Here is a 24598-nt window from a genome sequence, read left to right on the forward strand (position 1 = left end):
TTCAAACACGTTGGGTTTGAGGTGTCCCTGAGGTATCCAACTGAAGGAGCTCAGGAAATAAGTCTGGGCTAGAGATATTGGTTTGGGACCTGTCAGCATACAGATGGGAATTAATATCATGAGAATAGATATACTCATCCAGAGAAAAAGGCTGACCAAGAACTACTGAGAATGTAGGACTTACACCCATGGAGCACCAATATTTTAAAAGGAGGTATTTGCAAAGAATATGGGAAAAGAAAAGAGGGAAATGAGACTCCTAAAGTTATGGAGCCAAGGAGCCAAGATGAGGAGCGAGTGTATTGGCAGAAAAAAAAAAAAGAGAGTGGTAACATTTTTTGAGAAATCAATAAAGACCAAGTGCACATTTAGAAACATGAAGTTCATTACTAACAGGGATTAGAAATACAACCCTCCTCTGAAGGCTACATACTTCTCTGCCATCTTTCCTCCATTGTTCTCACTTCGTTTTAGCCACTTCCTTCTGTGGCCATACCTTGTAATTTATTCTTTTTGCTGTGCCATTCCTGAAATCAGACATTACACTCTGAGATGATCAGCATCATTTTTCCCATTTCACTCCCTCAAATGCTTCCAATACACAAATCTATTTGACATTATACCCCTTGGAGCACCAATCACTTTTCTTTGTATCCATTAGCATTTTCTGTTCTACAGTCCAACACTCTCCAAAGAACACTGATCAATCTTTACCCAGTAAACCAGGAATACCTTAGGGGCAATGGTCATGTGACAATACTGTTGCACTTGTGAACAAATGGAAATGGGAGATTCAGCATAAAAACAAGGTGCATTCATTTAAGACTTTTGTTTTAGTAAGTGGGAGATGAGTTTTAGCAATCTCTTAACAGCAAAACCCAGTAGGAGGCACTGCTACAGTTCCATAGTGGATTTAACTGAATTCTGATTAGAAACTCTGAACTGTTTTGTGATGTCCATTAAAAAAAAGCCCATCCAAATACTTGATATTATCACTTATCCAATGAATTCATGTCATTTAGAAATTTCCTGGAGGGACTGGTTGGACCTATGGAAGACGGAGTGACTGGGCTAAATGGCTTTTGTCTTGGTTTGGGTTCCCCCAAAATCATGGGATAAGGGTTCATGTGCAGTGGTTTATTGATATGTGATACCATGGGGGGGTGGGGGCAGTGGGAAACAGTAAGGAAAAAGGGAGTGGAACAGAGAAAGAAAGGCAGCCAGTTATATGCCAGTTAACCCTTTGAGTAACTGGAGCTTAATCCTGTAGGATTCATTGTAGAATATGCAACTAAGAGTTACCTCTACTTCCCACTAATCCCCAGGTAGGAGCTGGAGTATTTGTACCTACTAATAATGATCCTCAGTTGGCACAGTGCCCTTGTGGGAGGAAACAGAGAAAACCCTCAGGAAGGAAGTCCTGCATTACAATGTGAAAGCAGCCTCTGCTCCAGTCTGTTCTGATGCCCTCCTCTCCAAAGATGCCTTGATAGCTCTAACATTCTATCTCCAAGGTATAGGATTCTGTAGAAATGTATGGACCCTTACTTGGGGAAAGGATTTTGTTTAAAAATTGAATTATATTCAAAGCATTTCTATTTATTATTCAGGAGACTCTTTTTGATTGAATTTCATTTAAATAAACCAGTATGGGAACTGTCTGGTTTGTCTAATCATATAACCCAGTAGAAAGATAGTTCCACAATGCACAGATGGCTGAATAAGCCCTAACTTGAAGGAAAGTTCGATCTTGTTCTCCTAATTTTATTCTTCTTACCTTTCTCCTTAGTCAACATAGGCTGGCTTCATTTCAGCATGCAAATTAATCTCCAAATCCCAATGGCTTACCACGACAAAGGGTTATTTTTCAATTATACTGTATGTCTACATAGTGGCACCATAAACATCTCTGCTCCACATTGTCATTCAAGGACCCAGGCTGACAGAGAGTTCATCTTCTCATAGCTACACCCCATGCAAAAGGCAGCCTCTTTTGTCACTGCAGCAAGGCAAAAAAGTATGAAGAATGTTGGATATAAAAATGCCCTAGGAATAAGTGCTCAGTGACACAAAGTAAAACCAGCACTCAGGTAAAAGTTTAATTCTCTCAGCAAGGCAATTTACTTCTGTAGAAGGGTGCTACCTGCGTTAATCTAGATTGCAAGAGAACAAAGGAGACCAGGGGGGTTTTATCCTTAATGCAGTCCCTATCTCTGTGAGACTCCTGCACAATCTGAGCTGACCCGATTGGCTACTTGTACATATTTTCCTAAATATAGAAGGGGAGGGGGACGTGAGGTACAGAGGTAGTGCATGTGAGACATGCAGTTTTGGGGGGAACAATGGGTACAGGTAACCAAGGGAACAGATGTGAGTTATTGATTAGAGCTGATGGGAAGGGGGTAAGCTGTTTATGGTAACTAGGGGTATGGGAGAATAAGAAAGTTGAGTTTCAGAACAAAGGATAAGGAAATCAACAGGCTAAGCTCTCTGAATATAAACTCGCAAAGATTTGTTGTATTTTACAAGAATCACATGAGTTTTCACATCTCGACTCAATAATGACAAATCATGTCTGCCCACATTGGCCAGAACTATTTACATTGCAAAACCTAGCTGCAAGGTGCTGAGGAATGTAGGGTACAAAGAGTACATGTGATGAGCATTACTGTTTCAGCCATACCTACCAAATAGAAAAGACTTCAAAGATCATCCAGGCCAAAGATTTTCCAACTGTGCATGCCGGGAGCTCTATTGCTCCCAGCATTCATTAGGGATTCTTGAAGGTGAAAAAGTTATTCTGCCCCCTCCCGCATGTTAATCAGAAAAGCTTTTCTTCATTTTTCCCCCATATTGATGTTCCTTATACAATTTTGTTTGAAGAAAGGATTTTGTTGCTTTTTTAAAAAAAACATACTTTTGGACTATGCCAAATGTAGTCTAACTTTTTCATTTTAAAGGTATGACAAAGCCCCAGTGATATATCTTTTTTAAGGTTATGCAGCTGATTAGCAGAAAACGTTGTATCAGGACGTTGCTAGGACATTGTCTACCATGACGTTATGCCTCTACGATCTCCTCATTATTGGGAAAACCTGTTTCTAAGAAGTTTGTCAGGAGTTATCTGGAAAAACTTAAGCCCAATGTGATTTGAAAAAAAGAAAAAAAATGAAAGAAGAAAACAATCAGAGAGGCACATGGCAGGAGGGAACAAGCTTTGGCAAAGTGAAAAACAGGGTAAAGAAGGAGTCAGAGAGAAGTGCAGGAGGTGTGAAAAGGCTGTGAGCCCAGATGAGAGAGCCACACTGTCTAGACTCCAGATGTGAGTACGTGGTTTCAGTGAGTCCAGCTCTGGACTCTGTAAACACTTTCCCCAGATGTCGTGGCTGAGCTACAAATCCTTGGACGGGTGACAGAATTGGCTGTTGTTCTGTTCAGTGTGTGACTGGTCATGCTGCAGGCTGCTCTGAGGTTACAACACCAGATAACAAGACTGCCTTACAACCAGTCTTGGATGACCTTGAAGAAGTGAGGCATAGCACTGAGCCCTCTTGAGTGCCTCCAGAGACACATCGGTAGAGCCCAGGCTCTCAGGTATAGCCACCCACCCAAATAGAGATCAACCTGACCCCCAAAAGGCAAAATGATAGCGAGAAGCTGAGTAAATAAAGTAGAAATAGGCTACTGTTTGCTAGCAACAGAATTTTGAGTAAATTGCCGTATCTTTCTGGGATTCTCTTTCCTCTGAGGGATTTAATCAAGTGGTCTCTAAGTTCCATTTGAACATTGACACTATATAATCCTATAAAATGACACCATGAAGAAAGGATAAACAAGAAAGTCATGTCTCTTCCAAGCTTTTATGATAGAACATAAAAAAGCAAAACATTCTGCTTTGTTAAACAAACTTGGTAAATACTTGGATTTGCTCTCTGCAAGTCAGCAGCCTCCAGAACCTGGCAATGAGTTGAATGCATGAGAGCTAAGATGGAACAGCTCTGAGGATACAGAAGAGTTCTAGAAAAAGGAAACTATCAAAGGGCTGGCCATAAGCAATAATGTAGAAATCAACAGAATTTATGTTTCTTAGTCTTCCACTCTCACATTCATTCACTAAACCAATACTTAACACAGGCTATATGCTGTGGCCTAGGGATTTAATGGCAACAGAAATAGCTCACTCTTCATTCTTACAAGATTCACAGTATAATGGTGGATGCCAACAACTAAACAAAGCTAAAATGGAGTGTGACAAGGATGATCATGGGGATGAGATGTAGGGGCTGGGGATGGGGAAGGTATCCAGACCAGACTTGGAAGACCGAGATCCTGGAAGAAGTACATTTTAAGTTGAATCCCATCAGAAAGGTGAGAAAGAGTAAGTCGGCTGTGCGCGGTGCCTCACGCCTGTAATCCCAGCACTTTGGGAGGCTGAGGCAGGTGGATCACCTGAGGTCAGGAGTTCAAGACCAGTCTGGCCAACATGGAGAAACCCTGTCTCTACTAAAAATACAAAATTAGCCTGGCGTTGTGACACATGCCTATAATCCCAGCTACTCAGGAGGCTGAGGCAGGAGAATCACTTGAACCCCAGAGGCAGAGGTTGCAGTGAGCCAAGATTGCGCTCCAGCCTGGACAACAAGAGTGAAACTCCATCTCAAAAAAAAAAAAAAAAAAAGGTAAGTCAGAGAAGAAAGGTTCTAGGCAACAACTTGAGATACATTGAGGAAGCTGAAAGTAGTGCATATGGCTATGCCACTTATTGCCTGTGTCACCGTGAGCATGCTATTTAACTTCTCTGTGCCTCAACTTCCTTATCTGGAAAATGGACCAATAATAGGTTGCACAGAGGATTGTTAACATTAAATGAGATGGTACTACTACAGAGCCTACCATGTAGGAGGTACCCAAGAAACGATATCAAATTATCATATTATGGTTTGGGGTTTAGAAAGAACAACACAAAAATCAAGATGTTGCCCAAGTTTTTAGCTTTAGCACTTGGTTAAATGGCGTTGCCATTCACTCATTTAAGGAATATAGGAAGAAAAGGCAGATGAGGAAGAAGAAAGTTAGCGAGACAGTAAATTCAATTCTGGATGTATTGAGTTGAAGGCAAATGTGCAAGCAGCAGATGGAGTGTACAATAAGTGGCTTAATATATAAATCCAGAGTAAAGGAGAGCGATCTGGGTGGAAGATGTCAACACATATATGTCAAGCTGACTGTAAGGGGCACAAAAATAACGCCTTCCATTTCTCCTTCAGTGTCATATTTTGTCCTTCTGAAAAACTTTTTTTTCTTTGATCCACACTTCTATCACACCCATAGCTGTCAACAAGCAAATTATTTGCTGAATTGGAAACATTAAGAAAACTAAACTTTTTTTTTTTTTTTGCTTTTGGCTTTTTTTTTGAGACAGTCTTGCTCTGTTGCCAGGCTGCAGTGCAGTGGCACAATCTCGGCTTACAGCAATCTCTGCCTCCCGGGTTCGAGTGATTCTCCTGCCTCAGCCTCCTGAGTAGCTGAGACTACAGGCACGTGCCACTATGCCCAGCTAATTAAATTTTTTTAAGACTCTAAGAAACAGCACCAATAAATAGGTTTTTGAAACCTGACAGTCAAATGAAGTTGAACTATTGGACCAACTTGGCCAAGCCACACAGATAGCCACAGGCTCCTAAGGCACATACATATATATATATTTTTTTTTTCCCCTAAACATGCATTATTTTCCGAAATGGTGAGGGTGGTAGATTAACAGGAGCCATCAGACCATATCTGCTGAAGTGAAGACTTTAGATTTTTCCTGACATTTCTTCCTATCCAATGAATCAAATTAGCTACAAAACATCATCAGTTTAACAGATCTGCGTGCCTCTTCTGTTTTTCATTTCAAACTAATATAAAATAATTAATGGCTTTCTAAGCATTTTCCAGATCAAAAACACATACATGAGAAAATTGTCATTTTTAAGAGGAAGAAAGCAACTTTATTTAACATAAAACTTATTGAAAAATTCAAAGGCTGCCAACTGGGCAGGAAATTAAGGTGAGGTCTCTGAAAAGTCTCTCTGCTCATCAACAGGAGGGAACAGAGGAGGCCTGGCGGCTGTTTCCTAGACGTTTTCCATGTGAAGTCGTCATTTTGTAAGGCTATAAACTGTCCCAGATAGTATCTCCTTCCCTCCCATCGAGTCTAAAACTACCAAGCCTCGACTCTAGAATTAAATTCTCATCCTACCACGCCTTCTTTTCTGCCATTTTCTATGCTCTTGGACGTCCTGGAATCCTAAATTCTGGTTTGCAATTCACTTTCATTTAACCATTGAGCTCTCTGTCATAGGTGCTGGGAAATTAGCGGCAAGAGAAAGCTCAGGCTTAGAGCAATATGTATATTTTCAAATGGAAATGGGAGTGAGGGATGCAAGAGCCTTTGAAGATAATTTAATTAATGTTAAATCTGAAATGTAATCCAGCACTCTATCAACTCTCCTACCACTCATGATGTAACCCTTATATTGAAGCTGCTGCTACCATTTCTTTTTTTCCTCTTTTTTTTAATTATAGTTTAAGTTTTAGGGTACATGTGCACAACGTGCAGGTTTGTTACATATACATATAATGTGCCATGTTGGTGTGCTGCACCCATTAACTCGTCATTTAACATATGCTGCTACCATTTCTGCTTTAAAAGGCAGGAGATTTTGTGTTAGAAAGTACAGAATGTGGTATCTCCCCACCTACTCTCTTTCTTGCTCCTACTCTGGCCATGTGATGTACCTGCTCCCACTTTGCCTTCCACCATAAGTAAAAGCTCCCTGAAGCCTCCCCAGAAGTTGAGCAGATGTGGGCACCATGCTTGTACAGCCTGCAGAACTGTGAGCCAATTCAACCTCTTTTGTTTATAAATTACCTAGGCTGACGTATTTCTTTATAGCAATGCAAAAACAACCCAATTATCTGGTTCTTTTTTTTTTTTTGAGATGGAGTCTCACTCTGTCACCCAGGCTGGAGTGCAGTGGCGTGATCTTGGCTCACTGCAAGTTCCGCCTCCCAGGTTCACCCCATTCTCCTGCCTCAGCCTCCTGATCAGCTGGGACTACAGGCGCCCGCCACCACGCCCAGTTAATTTGTTTGTATTTTTAGTGGAGACGGGGTTTCACCGTGTTAGCCAGGATGGTCTCGATCTCCTGACCTTGTGATCCACCCTTCTCAATCTCCCAAAGTGCTGGGATTACAGGCGTGAGCCGCTGCGCCCGGCCTGGTTCTATCTTTAATACCAGTTTGAAATCAAGCAAATCATTATTAGGACTTTAAAGTTCAATTCGCCCCTCCAAAAAAAAAAAAAAATGCCAAGCCAGATGTTTCTGTGTTCTGGCATCACTTTATTCATATCTCTGTTTTAGAAATTCTCCACTTTAATTGTCTTAATCTATTCAGGCTTCTGTAGCAAAATATCAGTAGAAGGGTCCAATCCAGAGCGAATGAGGCTACCACAGAAAATCTCCATGAAAAAGAGACAGCAGAAACAAGTAGAAAAATTAGAACTTGTGATCATGGAATATCTAAAAGAAATAAGAAAATGAGTATATTGAAGATGATGGTTAAAGAGAAAATAAAAAACATAATGGAAGAATATGATTTTATGGAGAAAAAGTGGATTTATAAAATATTCAAGTAGAACTACTAGTCATTGAAATAAAAATCAATGGGAAGTATAAAGAGCAGAAAAACAATTGCAGAGAGAATTAATGAAATGGATGATAGATATGAGGAAATTACACAGAATACTATAGCTAACATTAATAATCATCATCATAATCATAAACAGCAAAGAGGGCTCAAAAGATATAGATGATAGAATGAGAATGACTAAAATATAAAGAACAGGTTTTCCAGAAAAAGTGATTGGAAAAAAATGGTGCAAACACATTATTCGAAACATTAATGGCTGAGATTTCTTTGGCATTGAAAAACATCATGAGTTCTCAAATTGAAGAAGCACACTGAGAAAGGCGAAAAAACAATTCTGCATTTAGACAGTAATAAAACTAAAGGAATCAAAATCTTAAGAAATTTTAAAAGCAACCAGAGAAATGTGGCAGGTCCCTTATAATAAACACAAATTTGCAACAAAGAAGTCGACAGGCATAATGAGATTTATCAAAAAACTGAGGGAAATAACAATAAACTTAAATTTTAACACCAGCCAAACTGTTACAAAAAGTAAAAAAAAGTTAGAAAATAAATTGAGATAATTTATCATCCACAAATCTGTTATAAAAACCACAGAAATATGAATATCATTTGGAGAAAAGTTCAAATGAAAAGAGGCAATGAAATCAAGAACCTAAAGTGTCCAAAGAAACTGAGAGACAAACTAAGGAAGCATTGGTTCTAAAAAGCTGTAATAATTAACATAAATAATTTTGGTATGGTACAAATAAAACCCAAAAATAGTAATCATAAAATGGAAAATGGAAGGTTTAAAGCATTCTAATGTCATTGCTTTTGTAGGAGTATTAAAGATAAGTTATTTAACTTTAAACACTGTTAAATTAAAAATGCCATAAGAAAATTGAAAGAGAATAAATATATGCATAACTTTATCTCAGTACAAAAAGAGTGAAAGGAAGGAAGGAACGAAATATAGTTCAGTCAATCCAATAAAATGCATAAGAGTAAAGCAAAGGAAAATATTTAAACATCCCAAACATACAGTAGTCTCAATAAAATTAAATAGATTTAAATTGCTTGTTGTTTTGGCCAGTGACCAAAATATAAAATAAAATCCAGCTATATGCTATCTATGAGACACTTAGGATATAAGTACACAAATGCTTTGAAAATTAAAGGATGAAAAATACATCTGAGAAAATATTGTCAAAAATAAAGCTTGCTTAGCTATGTTAACAGCTAAAAAAAGTCTCTAGAAAAAAAAATCACATGAGGAAAAGATAATCATTACATAATAATAGAAATAAATTGTAAGAGTTATGTAGCAAACCTAAGTTATTTTTGGCACATAGCAATCTAACTTTATATAAATCAAAGATTAATAAAATTGTAATGAGAAACTAATAAATGCAAAGTGAAAACTGTTGACTCAAATTCACAAAAAACAAATCAGGAAACAAATAAAACTAAAAATTCTAAAAAAAAAAAAAAAAAAAAAAAAAAGGGCTGAGCATAGTGGCTCATGCTTGTAATCCAAACACTTTGGGAGGCTGAGGTAGGAGGATCACTTGAAGCCAGGAGTTTGAGACCAGCCTGGGCAACATACAAAACATCTTCTCTACAAAAAAATAAAAAACGTAGCCTCATAGTGTTGCATGCTGTAGTCTCAGATGCTGGAGAGGCTGAGGTGGGATGACTGCTTGATCCCAGGAATTTGAGGCTGCAGTGAGCTATGACTGTGCCACTATACTCCAGCCTGGGTGACAGAGTGAGATCTTCTCTCTAAAATAATTTTTTTTTTAAAAAAAGAAGAAAATATACAAGATTTGAACAACAAAGCAATAAGCTAGATAAATGGATATATATTGAACTCTGTAATCACTAAGATTATACAATCTTATCCACCATACCTTGAACAGTTTTTAATTAATCATGTACTAGGTCGCAAAAGACTCAAAAAATAACAAAAAATTATATAGTAGAGACCATGTTTTTGGATTATGCCAGGAAATTGGTATTAAACTATGAAAGATAGCCACAAAGTTACATATTTGAACATTTATAAATTTTATTTGTAAATAATTCTTGGGTCAAAGAGGCTATAATAGAATTTGCACAGTATCTAGAAAGGAATGTGAAATATCACAGAGCAAAACTCTGTAATGCTGCCAATATAGTATTGGCATGTAAATGTATGGCTGACCTGTATAGATTTATGTAAATGAGTTCCAGTGCCTTCTGGCTTCATGATGGTGCCACAGCAGGGGATCAGGTGGAGTTAGGAAAGTGATGTTCATGGGTTTATTCTCCTGGCATCCTCTCCAAGTGGTTGCCTGCAGATGGCTATGTCCCGCTAACAGTTTATTCTGAGTTCTAGTAACTGCACCCTTCTCTCATCTCTGGGCCTGGAGGTGAACTACCCAGCTGTGACCAGCCCTGGGTTACTGTGCTATCTCTGGTGGTTCCCCTATACTCACATCTTTGTAAGCTGTCATTTTATAAATAAACCCTCCTCAAATTATGCTGTTTTGAGAGTGCCATCTGTTTTCTGTTGAGACCTAATTTAAAAGACTTGTGCTGTCTTGGAGAAAGGGAGGGAGAAAAGTAGGGTAAAAATGGTGTCACTTTTCTGGTCTCACTGTGATCCAGACATTGGCATAATCTGGATGTGGCAGATGTGCAATTGCTTCCTTTCTTTCCCAGGACACACTTATGAGTTCTCCAGAGACTCCCTATCCTGGAGGTTTCTCACCACAACCTTGGCCATGGTCAAGGCATCTCTCCTGCAGGTCACCATTTGGCTACCTTTGACTCCCCCCTCAGACTCTGTGCTTCTGACAGATGGACAACTTCTCTGCCTTTCAGAGGAGAGAGAAGGAAGAGAAGGAAACATAATCAGATGGATGAAGAGGGGCATTTCAATGGGGTGTGTAAGATTTTATTTTTATATATTTTAAAAGATGTTTATCAAGATTACAAAATATTAGCATTAATAGTAACATGTTGAATTTGGATGGAGAGTATAGGGATGTTATATTATTTTAAGTATATTTGCAAACATTTACTACTTAGGAAAATGATAATTTTTGAAAGGAGGTAAGTGACAAGGTATATGAGTCCCTCAAACAGGATCTGGAACACAAGGATTGAGCATCTTTCTGTGGCATCCTATTCCCACTCCATCCCATGACTCCACTGATTCCACCTTGCAGATTTCAGATTCCAGTATGTTCTGACCATTGCGGCCCAAAGATCCATTGCCAGTTTGCCAAATGAGTCCTTTCCAAGTGTTTTTGGTTGGGATCAGGATGGGAATGGAGGAGAGGAAGGTGGGAAAGGATTATAGAATTTCTTTAAAAGTCTGAGCCACAGATTTAGTCCCTCTTTAATCTCATAGGTAGTCCTCCAGGTGCTGCTGTCTCTCATCTCTGCCCTGATTTCTTTTTCCTTAATCTGGTAATCTTCACCACAGCAGCCATTGTTCCTCCCTAGGGAACTTCAACTCTTCTTCATTTCCTTATCTCAGCCAAACCACACCCTACTTCTCTTTAATTTAGGAAATCCAGGAGCAGTGGGAGGTATAAGCGCTGCCTTCAGGCTCCAGTAACAGAACATAGAAAGTGTACTAGGAATGTTTGAAGGTTGAATAAAAGGCTACCACCAGGTTGAGAGAAGACAACCTTGTAACAGTTTATATAATTTACTCCAAGATTCTTCCGCATTACAGAGACTGTCATGGACTGGAATCATACCTTTAAACTTGGCACCTAATTCTGGGCTGTACCGTCAACAGACTCCAAGATTTTCCTTTGACCATCAGCCAGGATCTGTTTGTTTGTATGTATTTGCATCGGATTATATGATATATAGAAGAGTAGAATGTTCAAGTCAAGTATTTCAATTTACAGATAAAGAAATTGAAGTCTCAGTAGAGGCAGGTCAGAGTTTAAGACTTGCGATTCTCTCTGACTGAAGGTTCAGTGCTTTTTCTAATTATTGAGTAACATATGTAGATAAGTTTAAAAGGATGTCATGATTTTTATAGTTCAAAAACATAATATCCCTTTAAACTAACGCTGGGAAATGAGGAACCATTGATCCAAGTTATACAAACATTTTCACTTGTTTGATTATTAATTTGTCAAAAATTTCTGAGAACCTGTTATCTTCAGACACTGAAATCCACAGGGGTCATAATAGCTCTTTGAAGGAGCCATGGTGCATCTGCCCATGATAGATGAATTTATATAATGGAAGTAGTTATTTTAGTCACTGCCTATAGGTTTAATTTAACCATTTATTTTCATGAGCACATTGTAATATTCTACCACCCTCTTGGAGGACAATGTTGGTTCAACATGTCGGTGCTCTGATGTTATCTGGGACACCTTCCAGGTGGTGCTCTGGTAGCAAATTTTTGAAGAGTTGGCATTGGCTTCTAAAGTCCTTCCTCTAAAGCAGCCAAATACTTCTTTGTATACAGGTTGGGGATTCCTTGAAAGTCAATCATGTATGTCACCCTTTCTAGACACTCGATAGTTACCAAGAGCATCAAAAGAAAGATGATGCCTGACTGCAGTGCACTGGCCATTACAGAGAGAAGTAATGGTTTTCAAACAGTCGCCATTCCTTCCTACCAATGCACTGAAGTAGAGAAAAACAAAACCAACCAACATGCATCCCTAGCAGAGGCTCCTGGACAAATCTTGGGCTAGTGATGGCCAAATTTATGTGTAAACACAAGAGCAGAAAGGAGATTCAGAAACTAAAGAAGGAGAAAAATGCTGAAGAAGAAACTTGGGCCTTTCTTTTGCCTCTGGAAGGAACACTTATCTATCACTATCACTGTTACACTTACCTATTTTGCCCTCAAAGCTCTACCATATCCAGTGCCTTCCATTTGCATCATACTCTTACTTTTGAAGGCACTTGCCAGTGCATTATTGCCATTTGGTTCTCTAGAAATCCCGTTAACATTGGCAAGGAAATGGAGGCTTCTCAAGCATAACTCAAGGCATGCATAACTCAATAATAGGAGCAAAAGCCTAATCCAAAAGCTTCTGGAACAATGCAAGTAGAAGCTTAGAAAGTTTGAAAGTGAAGTGAAAAGGCAAGACCAGAGTTGTTCCACTCTTGATGTGACACTCTTCTTGTAGAGCCATAATAACCCAGTTTGAGTCTAGACTATGGCATGAGGCAGATATAAGGGAACAGGTACAGATGATTTTGGAAAGTAATTCTGAAGATTTAAGAAATATCATTGCAATACTAATGGTTAGTTAAGGTAGTCTTGATAAATAATAAAATTTGGTCCTGATAATGACTCAAAAAAAAAAAAGCATCCACATGCATTGCTTCCATTGATTAACTAATTGAAAGCTGCTTTTAGCAGAAGAGGCTCTAATGAGATATACATTTCAGGCATTGGAACTTCCTACCAGACTTGCCCAGGCAAAATGTGTTCAACTTTTTTCTTTACTAAGCATTCAATCTCTGTATCCTAAGAAAACACCCATAGCCCCTGTCTGATAGCAATTTGCACAGAGCCCACCTTGCTAGGACTTCTGATCATTAGATCTACAGTCTTTGATGATTTGGCCTGAAGGTCTCTCAAGCTTTTCTTGACTTTCCACCCCCAATGTCAAGCCATATTCTAGAACATGCTGACCACTCACTATCATTACTCTTTTTAAATCTCCCTTATCTAAATTGGCCTCACATCCCATCCCTAGCTCTGGTGATTGATACCGTATGAGTTAATGATGACACAGCCAGCTATTTCCTGCTGAGACTATGGATACTAACCTAATCTTCTTCCTTGGAATTTTTGGTGATGGACTTCTGAAGAAAAGGGAAAGGGGATTAATAAAATGTATTGCACATCACTGTTAAACCATGCTCTTGATTAGGTACTCTTCACGTTTAATCCTAGCAACAGCTGGTTGGGTTGCCTGTTAATATACCATTTTGCATATGAGGAAACTAAGGCTCACATTGCTTAGTAACTTCTCCTCTGTTGCATGGCTAATAGTATCAGGTGAGCAGGACTCACGAAAGTTAAACCATTGCAGTTTGCTCACGTGAACATAGTTTAATCATAAAATAATTATTTCACACCCTCATGTAACCAGTGCTTTAAGTTTTGGCTGAAGAATAATAACAAGAAGGTGCAATTCTCCCACATCTTCGAGTTATGCTGAACACATAATAACATCTACAGGAACAAATTGGTCCCAGAAGCCTCACCAACAACTCCTCCCTTTCATTTCACTACCGACTTCAATCTTCTTTCCCAGAGTCTCTGGGTTCGGTGCCTTCTGACACACTTTGCCTTGTATTCAGATTAGTATGATCAGTACATTGAGGCTTCATTTTAGTTACAATAATCTCTCCCTGCATTGATAAGTTTGTACTAATGCCTGTGAATGGCATTTTCCTTAGACTTTTGCAATAACATACTGTAACCTACATATCACCTTTTTGGGTTCTCTCAAGACTTTTAAGTACTTTAAAATGTAAGAAATATTGGCTTAAATCTCTAACTCACATAAAATGGGACACCCAGAATCCCAGCTACTATCACTGAGAATTATTTGGAGAAGTTATATTTCTCCTAATTACCTAGTTTTGTATTCTGCTTCTGTTCTTGGTCTCCACAACTGACTTCTTCAACACTTTCTTCCCTTTCAACTCTCTATCTTATCACTGGAAAAAGCCGTGATGCTTTCAATTCTCAGAGTACCACTGGCCTAAAGATAAGCGTGCAGCAGGTATTACTGAAGGCCTAAGGGCTACACGATGTTGCCACACTGCAGAACAATCAAGAAAGCTACTTGTTCTTTAAAATCCTTTGTCAATCCTACATCCTTGCTTCTAGGGAATGTTCATTATCATCCTCATCTTCTTGGCTTCAACCATGATGTTCTTCTCCTCGTTTCCCTCCTATGAGTTCCTGTCTTTGCCTTTCTATTTTTCTGAAGGTTATATTTCCACAAGCAAAATGGCCCCATTTTCATTAACATAGGGAACATCTGTGCTCTGTCCTTATAGAACCTAGAATCTCTTTTCGAGTATGCATGATATTGTTTGCCAGATGACATTCAAAACTAAGACAAGACTATAGTAAATAAGTAGATAACATGTGAGTATAAAATAAACTATGTTACCAGAAAAAAACTATACATCATAAATAAATGATGCTATATAGAATAAAGAGAATTCTCATGTGTAATATACAGGGGTTAACATATTTTTAACAAATGTTGGAGTATGATTAAAATACTATTTCCACTAAAATTACACACCCAATTATTTTTGTTTATTCTTGAAAAGCTGTGAAATATTTCAGCATCACAAAGACCTTCTGCTTTATATATGTTGCACTTTGCCATTAGAAGACTACAAAAAATGTGATATCTAATAAATATCTTTAGATGCTAAAGATCTGATAAACAGAAAGTAACTGATAAATGTGTGAGTTAAATATGTATGAAAATGTCAACTAATGACAACCAGTATACAAATGAATGCAGATGGTTCTCTGTTTATGATGGAGTCACATTACAATAAACCTATCATAAGCCAAAAATATCAGAAGTTGAAGATACATTTAATGCCTCGATGAACCCATCTTAAATTTGAAAAATTGAAGTCAAACCATTATAAGTCAGGGACCATTTGTAGTTGCATTTCAAGATAGACACAACACAGGGGCACAAACATTATCTTCACAATGACAGCTAAGTCCATGGTACATTGACTCTGGGCTTTAACACAGGAACCAACCTTAGAACTGATGAGGAGGAGAGACTGATTGAGTGTATGATGAATTCTCAGACTGAGAAGTATGTTGCAAAGCTTTTCCCCCACACTGTACAACAAAGCCACCTATAGGCTTTAGCAGACTTCAATCTATTTGATGTTTCTTCTAATAACTCAAGCCCTGATACCACATTTGAAGTTTAGCAGGGCCAAGCCTTGCATGGATGTTTTCCCCTTCCAAATGAAGCCCCTGCCCAGTTATTATTTCTCTTTCCACATTTATTTGTATTATATTGTATTGTATTGCTTCAAATCATTTCAAAATGTTTTTAATGCAATATGCTTCAGAAAAAAATAGTTCTGAATTCATATGTAATCCCCACGGCATGTTCTTGACATTGACTGTAAAATTCCAAAGCACCTAATTTATTTGATTGATTGATTTTTCAATGTTTTAAAGGATACCAAGCCCAACAGCATATAATTTTTTTCTTATCAAATGGAATGTAAATGAATAAAAGATAATTGCTTTTTTTGTATTCAGCCTTTTTGTCTTCATAAAGTTTTTTCTCCCTACAGTTCTGAGGTGAATGAAAAAGCGTTCTTTTCTTTATATAGCAATAACAACTCACCCTACTATTCCTCATTAAGGTTCATATGAAGGCCCAGCTCAGAGATCTCATGTTGTGTCACCTCCACCAGAATACTGCCTTGCTCTGGTACAAACAGACCATGATATCAGCAAAGGTGGCACAGCCAAGAGACCAGGGCTTACTTTGGACCTTTCCTATTTGGTGAAGAGAAGCACCTGCCTTCAAGGCTCTTTTCTGGTTGGAAGATGCAGTTCTTTCTCTTAAAGTTTGCAGGCCTAAGCACAATGCAAAGAGATTAGGTTTTATTTTTCCAAGGAAACAGGTGGATATAGCCCATAACTTAGATAAATTCCTGTATATAATGGCCTTGAAGAAGCAATTCTTTTCTTATCTTCTCTCCTCCCATTTCTATCAGTTTTCAACTTGGTTAACAATATGGGGCTGGCCTAAAGAATTGCATTCCCTTATCTTGCTGACCACTGCAAGTCCTCTTTGTAATCCCAGGGGTAGGGTTATCAAGTGGTTACAAAGAGGCTAGGAGGCTGAAGGACAGGAAAGAGTATTGCTAAAAACCCACCTCACCAACACTAGCATATTCACAACCTACTGCTTATAACGTGCAAAACCCTCCTTTCTGTAGCTCTGGAATCCACAACCTAAGAAGGAAGTTGGACAAAATTAGATTTAATTTTAAGAACACTTTCTAAAGATGATAATAAACTCTGCTTACATCTTTGAAATCTGAAAAGTACTTCAACCAATTATTTGCAGTTTTTATTGTGTTAGTCTGTTTGGGGGAGAAGGATGATTGGTGTAGGCAAAATAATTCTTCCTCTAAATCTATTTCAGACTTCAAATCTGATTATAAGTGCCCTCTTAAATTTGGCTTGTCACATATGCAAAACAAACCAAAATGTGAATTTTTTATTCCAAGAATAATAAGTTGGCTTGTTTTCATTTCTCTAAATCCAATAAAAAAGCACACTAGGGTGAGATTAAGGGAAATGATCCTGTTATTTGTTTTGCCATAGGCCTTTGTGGGGTTCTACAAGGCAAATAAATCAATTACCAACTATAGATTGAGCACCTACACTGTGCAATATGAGACCACTAATCTTACGGGCTCTCTCATTTTCTGCAAGATTAACCTTCAAGCTCCAGCACTTCCACAGGATCTTTATGCAGATTAATCAGTGACCTCTAGTTATGTGACAAGACTGTATTAATGTAGCCTTCCCCAAGTATATTACATCACAACTATGGGAAAACACAGCTGCAAGAATGGGTCTGGCTGTGTTAGGTTTGACCCAACACTAAAAGCTAGAAGCACTTTGTCAGTAATCATGTCAAAACGATAAAAGTAGACTATATCTGAGAAAGCATCTGGCTAATGTGCTTGTGGTGTGGTGAACTGGACATAAAGTGAGGTCATCTACTTGGAGGGAAGCGCACTAGTCAAAGTGCGCTATTTCCAGTGTTTATAAGTATCAATAAAATGAAGCATATTTCTCAGAGTACCTCTCCAAATTTCATTGGAAATCATTTTCTAATGATCTCTCTCACTCCAGCTTTATGAAAAAAACTGAATGAATAGAGTTGTTAGGAAAATTTCTAGTGTTGGGTTTAAAGACTTGTTGAAGAAAGGTATTAAAACTTTATCATTGGAGTTAATGATTCGCACCTGAACTGCACAGCTCCCTTATTTTGCCTTTGCATTTAAAGCATCAGGCACCCCCAGACTGGAGAGCAGGATCCAGTGCAATGGTGACGTCTTGGAAGTAAGAATGTGGGAATCTGTTTATTTAGACAAACTTCCCTTACATCAACTCATGATGAAAAGATGATCCAAAGCCATAAACGTCAAGGGGTAAAAATCAAGGAAAAAAATTTAGGAGTTTGGGAAAAAGGCACAGTACAGAAGAACTTGGCTTCCTTAATCACCACCCTTAGCCACAAGCACTGCACTGGTAAGTTAACTCAAACCTCAGCTTTCTCACCAATACTCCCAAACCAGATAGATTCTCTTTTGAGAAGATACTCTTATCTGTGACTTCTCTCCTCCTCCCAGGAAGTGGTGACAACAGCTTTTAGGGAAAAACAAGTAAAAGTGGGAAGGAGTCAAGGGATTGACTCTTTCAGAAGGATGCCAAAGGTCAGGGCCTCATGTCAATCCATGTGAGCTATCTCAACCCTGTGGATATCCCTCTGTGGGAATGGGTACACCTCTCAATTAGTTGGGGTGAACCTTGTTATTGAACATTTACGAGATCCTTATAAGTAACCAAGTATTCTAAGATAGACTGCAAATTAACTCAGACTTTTTCACATTACATAATTCCCTATGCATGTTTTTTTTTTTTTTTGAGACGGAGTCTCGCTTTGTCGCCCAGGCTGGAGTGCAGTGGCGCAATCTTGGCTCACTGCAAGCTCCGCCTCCCAGGTTCACGCCATTCTCCTGCCTCAGCCTCTCCGAGTAGCTGGGACTACAGGCGCCCGCCACCACGCCCGGCTAATTTTTTGTATTTTTAGTAGAGACGGGGTTTCACCGTGGTCTCGATCTCCTGACCTCGTGATCCGCCCGCCTCGGCCTCCCAAAGTGCTGGGATTACAAGCGTGAGCCACCGCGCCCGGCCTCCCTATGCATGTTTTATACTATTTTAAAAGCTTTAATTTGTGTTAAAGAACACAAATTTAATAAATCCAGAATCAAAAGGAAGGGAGGTTACAGGCCTAAGAAAACAAAATGAGGACATAAATAATATCATTAGAGAATACACTGGAAACAAAACACAGCATACACAATTGATAATTACAAAGAGAAAATGGTTTGGGATAAGCCCAGTGAAAGCTCATGAAAAATATAGAGATTAAAGCAACAGAGAAAAACTAATAGAAATGGAAGACAGATAAGAATGATCCTACATATAGGCTGGGCACGGTGGCTCATGCCTGTAATCCCAGCATTTTGGGAGGCTGAGGCAGACAGATCACTTGAGGCCAGGAGTTCAAGACCAGCCTGGGCAATATGGTGAAACCCTATCTCTACTAAAAATGCAAAAATTAGCCAGGTGTGGTGGCACATGCCTATAATCTCAGCTACTTTGGAGTCTGAGACATGAGAATCTCTTGAGCCCTGGAGGCAGAGGTTGCAGTAAGCTAAGATTGTACCACTTCACTCCAGCCTAGGCAGTACAGAAAGACTCTGTCTTAAAAAAAAAAAAAATGAAAGAATGAGCCTACATATAGACATTGGGCAGTTGTAAATTTAAAAATTTAGCAAATTAAGAAGATAAAGCATTTAAAAGTATTCAAAAATATTCTTAAAATGAAAAAATACTACATTTGCAAATTGATAGAGCACACTATATATTAAGCACACTATACATCAAAACACATCTTGGTGTATGAAACTTACAGGAAAAATAAAGAATACCCTAGAAATCCTAACACAAAAATTAAGTAGCTTCCAAGAGAGAAGAAAAAAGTAATCTCAGCCACACTGAATGATGGGAGTCAGAGGTTTATGAACAAATCTCTGGACGAAGAAAATTGTGACAGAGAAAATTAAGTTCCACAATGATGTAATTCTAGTCTGAAGGCGATAGGCAGATACTTTAAAATGTTAAGGAAACTCATGAATTACAACTGCACAACCCATTTTTGATATGCTGATTGTGAGGAAAAAATGAAAAACGAAAATCAAACAAGTTGTGAAATTAAAAATACAAGAATATAGCAGATACAAATTGAAGGTTGCATGCATGGATTAAGCTTAAGCAGAGAATTAACACCAAAAAATGAGTGCAGTTTATCATGAAATAGAATGTAAATAGAAGAAACTTTGACATAAAACACATAATCAACAAATTAACAGCATAAAACAAATTAACAGCATAAAACAAAACAAATAATTAACAAAACCAGGAAGCAAGAAGAGAGGAAAATGGGGAGAATGGTACAAATGTTAACATTCTCATCTTTCTAGCAGGGGGTCAGTCTGTACACTGTCAAATGAAAACAGATTGATTAAAAACAATATTGACTCCAGTCTCTCACACTTTTTCATAAATTTTTCTAAACTTTAAAATTATTCTTTAAGAAATGGTAAATCTATGATCTAGGATAATGAAGGAGAATTTCAGCATGCTTTTAAATTCACATCAATTTATCTTTCTTCTATAATTAAATCCAAATAAAATTAAATATAATAGTATACTTACTTTATAATATTTTATTTTTCTATTTAACTTTTATCTTACATCCAGGGGTATATGTGCAGGTTTGTTATATAGGTAAATTTGCGTCATAGGGGTTTGTTTTAAAGATTATTTCATCACCCAGGTAGTAAGTCTAATATCCACCAGTTATTTTTCCTGAATCTCTCCCTCCTCCCACCCCCTACCCTCATGTAGGCCCCAGTGTGTGTTGTTCCCTTCTATGTGTCCATGTGTTCTCATCGTTTAGCTCCCACTTACAAGTGAAAACATGCGGTATTTGGTTTTCTGTTCCTGTGTTAGTTTGCTAAGGATAATGGCCTCCAGCTCCATCCATGTTTCTGCAAAGGACATGATCTTTTTTATGGCTGCATAGTATTTCATGAAGCATATGTACCATATTTTCTTTATCAAGTCTACCATTGATGGGTATTTAGATTGATTCAGTGTCTTTGCCATTGTGAATAGTGCTGCAATGAACATATGTGCGCATGTGTCTTTATACTAGAATGATTTATATTCCTTTGGGTATATATCAAGTAGTGGGATTGCGGAGTCGAATGGTATTTCTGTTTTAGGTCTCTGAGGAACCACCACACTATCTTCCACAATGACTGGACTAATTTACACTCTTACTAACAGTATATAAAAGTTTTTACCTACAACTTTGCCACATCTGTTATTTTTTCACTTTTTAAATAACAGTCATTCTGGGCTAGGCGCGGTGGCTCACGCCTATAATCCCAGCACTTTGGGAGGCCAAGGCAGGCAGACCATGAGGTGAGGAGTTGAAGACCAACATGGTGAAACCCTGTCTCTACTAAAAATACAAAAATTAGCCTGACATGGTGGCAGGTACCTGTAATCCCAGCTACTCGGGAAGCTGATGCAGGAGAATCACTTGAACATGGGAGGCAGAGGTTGCAGTGAGCTGAGATTGTGCCATTGCACCCCAGCCTGGATGACGAGAGTGAGACTTCGTTTCAAAAGGAAAAAAAAAAAGAAAAAAAAATAGTCATTCTGACTGGTGTCAGAGGTATCTCCTTGTGGTTTTGATGATTTGCTCTGTTCTAATCCATTAGATCAGTGATGTTGAGTATTTTTTCATGCTTCTTGGCCCCATGTATGTCTTATTTTGAGAAGTGTCTGTTCACGTCCTTTGACTACTTTTTAATGGAGTTGTTTGTTTCTGTAAATTGTTTAAGTTCTTTATAGACACTGGATATTAGACCTTTGTCAGATGTATAATTTGCAAAATTTTTCTCTCATTCTGTAGTTTGCCTGTTCATTCTGTTGACAGTTCCCTTTGCTGTACAGCAGCTCTTTAGTTTAATTAAATCCCATTTGTCAATTTTTGCCTTTGTTGGAATTGCTTTTGGTTTCTTGATCATGAAATCTTTGCCTATTCCTATGTTCAGAATGGTATTGTCTAGATTGTTTTCCAGGGTTTTTAATAGCTGTGGGCTTTACATTTAAGTCTGTAATCCACCTTGAATTAATTTTAGTATATGGTGTAAGGAAAGGAGTCCAGTTGCAATCTTCTGTATATGGCTAGCCAGTTATTCTAGCACCATTTATTGAATAGGAAATCCTTCCCCATTGCTTCTCTCTGTCAGGTTTGTTGACGATCAGATAGTTGTAAGTGTGCAGCATTATTTCTGGCTTCTCTAGTCTGTTCCATTGGTCTATGTGTCTGCTTTTGCACCAGTACCATGCTGTTTTGATTACTGTAGCCCTGTAGTATAGTTTGAGGCTGGGTATCATGATGCTTCCAGCTTTGCTCTTTTTGCTTAGAATTGCCCTGGATATTTGGACTGTTTTTTGGTTCTATATGAATTTTGAAACTGTTTTTTCTAGTTTTCCTTGGTTAGCTATATTCCTCAATATTTTTGCAGGGGACAACTGTGACTGGGATTGTGTTCCTGAGTTGGCTCATGGCTTGACTATTGTTGGTGTATAGGAATGCCAGTGAGTTCTGCACATTGATTTTGCATCCTGAGACTTTGCTGAAGTTGTTTATCAGCTTAAGGAGCTTTTGGGCTAAGACTATGGGATTTTCTACATACAAGATCACACCATCTGCAAAGAGGGATAGTTTGACTTCCTTTCTTCCTACCTGGATGCCCATTATTTCTTTCTGTTGCCTGATTTCCATGGCCAGGACTTCCAATACTAGATTGAATAGGAGTAGTGAGAGAGGGCATCCTTGTCTTGTGCCTGTTTTCAAAGGGAATGCTTCCAGCTTTTGCCCATTCCATATGATATTGGCTGCAGGTTTGTCATAGATGGCTCTGATTATTTTGAGATATGTTCCTTTAATATCAAGTTTATTGAGAAATTTTAACATAAAGCAGTTTTGAATTTTATTAAAAGCCTTTTCTGCATCTATTGAAATAATCATGTGGTGTCTTTAGTTCTGTTTACATGTGGAATCATATTTATTAAGGTGGATATGTTGAACCAACCTTACAACCCAGGGATAAAGCCTACTTGATCATGGTAGATAAGCTTTTTGATGTGCTACTGAATTCAGTCTGTGAATATTTTGTTAAGAATTTTTGCACTGATGTCCCTCAAGGATATCAACCTGTAGTTTTATTTTTTTGTTGTGTCTCTGTCAGGTTTTGTTATCAGGATGATACTGGCCTCACAGAATCAGGTAGGGAGGAGTTCTTCCTCCTCATTTTTTTGGAATAGTTTCAGCAGGAATGGTACCAGCTCTTCTTTGTACATCTGGTGGAATTTGGCTATGAATCTATCTGGTCCGGGGCATTTTTTCTTGGCAGGTTATTTACTACTGACTCAGTTTCAGAGCTCGTTATTGGTATCTTCAGAGATTAAATTTCTTCCCGATTCAGTCTTGGGAGGGTGTCTATGTCCAGGAATTTATCAATTTCTTCTAGATTTTCTAGTTTATGTACATAGAGGTGTTTATAATATTATGTGATGGTTGTTTTCTATTTTTGTGAGGTCAGTGATAATATCCTCTTTATCATTTCTGATTGTGTTTATTTGAAAATCTTGTATTTCCTTTTTCAGTCTAGCTAGTGGTCTATCTATTTTAGTAATTTTTTTTAAAAGAACAGCTCCTGCATTTCTTGATCTCTTGAATGGTTTTTTGATTCTCAATCTCCTTCACTTTAGCTTTAATTTTGATTATTTCTCATCTTTTGCTAGCTTTGGGATCTGTTTGCTCTTGGTTGTGTAGTTCTTTTAGTTGTGATATTAGGTTGTTAACTTGAGATCTTCCTAACTTTTTGATGTGGGCATTTAGTGCTATAAATTTCTCTCTTAACACTGACTTAGCTCTCTCCCAGAGATTCTCGTATGCTGTATCTTTGTTGTCCTTAGTTTCAAAGAACTTCTTGATTTCCACCTTAATTTTATTATTTACCCAAAAATTATTCAGGAGCAGCTTGTTTGATTTCTGTATTAGTCCGTTTTCATGCTGCTCATAAAGACATACCCAAGACTGGGTAATTTATAAAGAAAAAGAGGTTTCATGGACTCACAGTTCCACATGGCTGGGGAGGCCTTACAATCATGGCAGAAGGTGAAAGGTACATCTTACATGGCAGCAGGCAAGACAGAATGAGCGCCAAGTGAAAAGGGAAACCCCTTATAAAACCATCAGATCTCAAGAGACTTATTCACTACCACGATAACAATATGTGGGAAACCACTCCCATGATTCAATTATCTCCCACCAGGTCCCTCCCATAACATGCGGGAATTATGTAGGCTACAATTCAAGATGAGATTTGGGTGGGAACACAGCCAAATCATATCATTCCACCCCCTTGCCCCTCCCAAATCTCATGTCCTCACACGCCAAAACCAATCATGCCTTCCCAACAGTTCTCCAAATCTTAACTCATTTCAGCATTAACTCAAAAGTCCACAGTCCAAAGTCTCTTCTGAGACAAGGCAAGTCCCTTCCACCTATGAGCCTGTAAAATCAAAAGCAAGTTAGTTACTTCCTAAATACAATGGGGGTACAGGCATTGGATAAACACACCCATTTCAAATGGGAGAAATTGGCCAAAATGAAGGGGCTAAAGGCCCCATGCAAGTCCAAAATTCAACAAGGCAGTCAAATGTTAAAGTTCTGAAGTGATCTCCTTTGGCTCTGTGCCTCACATACAGGTCATGGTTACTGCAAGACGTGGGACCTCATGATCCTGGGCAGCTCCGCCCCTGTAACTTTGCAAGGTACAGCCTGCCTCCTGGCTGCTTTCATAGACTGGCGTTGAGTGCGTGCAGCTTTTCCAGGCACATGGTTCAAACTATTGGTGGATCTACCATTCTGGGGGCTAGAGGATAGTAGCCCTCTTCTCACAGCTCCACTAT

Source organism: Hylobates moloch, unplaced genomic scaffold (genome assembly GCF_009828535.3).
Source record: "Hylobates moloch isolate HMO894 unplaced genomic scaffold, HMol_V3 SCAFFOLD_20, whole genome shotgun sequence".
Classification (NCBI taxonomy): domain Eukaryota; kingdom Metazoa; phylum Chordata; class Mammalia; order Primates; family Hylobatidae; genus Hylobates; species Hylobates moloch.